Genomic DNA, 2369 nt, shown 5'->3' on the forward strand with positions numbered 1-2369 from the left:
GTTGTCTGTTAGGTACTTATACCAGCTGTGTCCTCTGGGCTGAGCCAAAGCCAGGAGGAAACAGGTGAAGCATGAGACAGGCCATGCAGGGGTAGCCACCTGCCACCCAGGGAAGGCCCGGCCGAAGACTCGTGATGGGTAGAGAGGTGGTAACCGTGGGGCAGGAAGGGCAGGTGCAGAGCACAGACTGTGAGAGCTGTTCAACATCACCAAAGAGGGATGTGGGAGGAGGACCTCCACCTCCTTATTCTGAATAAAAGCCTAATATGCAAATTGTCCCCTTGACCGGGAGTTCAACTGGGAGTTTGATCAGGGGGCGGGGCTGGCCAGCCCACTGTGGAAAGGGAGGCCCCAGCTGGCAGCAGACAGCCACGCAGCGGTTCTCAACCTGTGGGTCGCGACCCCTTTGGCGGTCGAATGACCCTTTCACAGAGGTCGCCTAAGACCATCCTGCATATCAGATATTTACATTATGACTCATAACAGTAGCAACATTACAGTTATGAAGTAGCAACGAAAATAATTTTATGGTTGGGTCACAACATGAGGAACTGTATTTAAAGGGCCAGAAGGTTGAGAACCACTGCACCAGGGGAAAGGGCGGCCCTGGCCAGCGGCAGCAGCGGCAGGTGGCTGGGGGAAGGGAGGCAGCGGCAGCCGCTAGGGCCCCTACCTGTGTAGGAATTCTGTGCACTGGGCCTCTAGTCTTTTAATAATTATAGTCTAAAAGGGCAGGATAGATTAGTCCTACTCTGTTGATCATGCTTTGATTTCTATTTTTAAACAACAGCAAATTATTTTTCTTAGTGGAGTGCATGAGTTAGCAGGCTCACATGCCAATAATTGATGTTTTTGAATTTACTGCAGTCACTGCTCAGTGTCCTACAAGGTTGATCTCTGCCACCCTTGGACACCTGGAAGGTACCCATCAGCAAGAATTCTGTATAAGCACCAGACACTGACTCTAACTAACTAGAAGAAAAAAAAAAAAGAAGGAAAAACTAGTTAAAATATATGGTTTAGCTCAATATTTCAAAGGAAATCAAAAACAGGATCGGTGGCAGCTCTGGTGAGTGGGATTCAAGACCAGTCTCTTCAGGGCTCCACCGATGGGATAAATGAACTCTAATGGACTGTAGGCCTCATGTCATTGGCTCAAAATGAAAATTCAGCCCGGCTGGTGCTGCTCTGTGGTTGAGCCTCATTCCCAATGGGAGGCATGCAGGAGGCAGCCGGTCAATGATTCTCTTTCATCATTGATGTTTCTGTCCCTCTCTCCTTCCCCCTTCCTTTCTGAATCAATACAAATATATTTTTAAAAAGTGAAAAGTTAAGGAGTGAGCATCCTAACTGTCCAGCTGGAGTCCTGTGCCTGCCCCTAGCACAGAGCAGGGCGCCCTGATGGAAGGTCCGCCCACGTGGGAAGTTGATTCTCTGGAGCAAGGCCAGGAGTTAAGCAGCGGAGTCAAGGCCGTGCTGCTCCCCTTCTCAGAACCATCTGACACGTCTGAGTCCAGAGTCTCTGCAAACCCCTGTCCTGTGGAGGCGCCCCTGGGAAAGGGGAAGTCGCCAGATGCCCATCCCATTTGTATTTTAGGAAAAAAAAAAAAACAGATCCAATGTCAGTGCTTTACCGTGTTAGATATCAGCAAAGGCGGCTGATTTACTCATTTCTCTTGTCTGAATGGCCTTCAAGGGGAGACAGAACAGATGGGGGATTTACTCATTTCTCTTGTCTGAATGGCCTTTAAGGGGGGACAGAACAGATGGGGCGTTTACTCATTTCTCTTGTCTGAATGGCCTTTAAGGGGGGACAGGACAGATGGGGGGTTATCCATTCACACTGTTTATCACTATCATCACTGAATATCACTGAATATCCCATCTCCCAAACTCCTGGCGACCCATAATCTTTCAGAGGCACGGACTTGGAACACACTTTCTCTACCCAAGGTGCCTAGTTGTGAGAGAGCGTTCTGACCTTCCCCCCGCTGGTTGTTGCCCACAGCCATGCCATCTACGTCTATCACTTTAATCTGGGCCACATGATAACTTCCATGGATCCTTTGTATTTTTGCCTTCATGAGTCCCCCCTTTTTAAAAAAATATATTTTTATTGACTTCAGAGAGGATGGGAGAGGGAGAGATAGAAACATCAATGATGAGGGAGAATCATTGATTGGCTGCCTCCTGCACGTCCCCTACTGGGGATCAAGCCTGCAACCCCGGCATGTGCCCTTGACCAGAATCAAACCCGGGACCCTCCAGTCCGCAGGCTGAACCTCTATCCACTGAGCCAAACTGGCTAGGACCATGAGCCCCTTTTTTAATAAAAAAATACTAAAAATTACATTTTATGATTATGTTGG

Source organism: Myotis daubentonii, chromosome 2 (genome assembly GCF_963259705.1).
Source record: "Myotis daubentonii chromosome 2, mMyoDau2.1, whole genome shotgun sequence".
NCBI classification, from domain to species: domain Eukaryota; kingdom Metazoa; phylum Chordata; class Mammalia; order Chiroptera; family Vespertilionidae; genus Myotis; species Myotis daubentonii.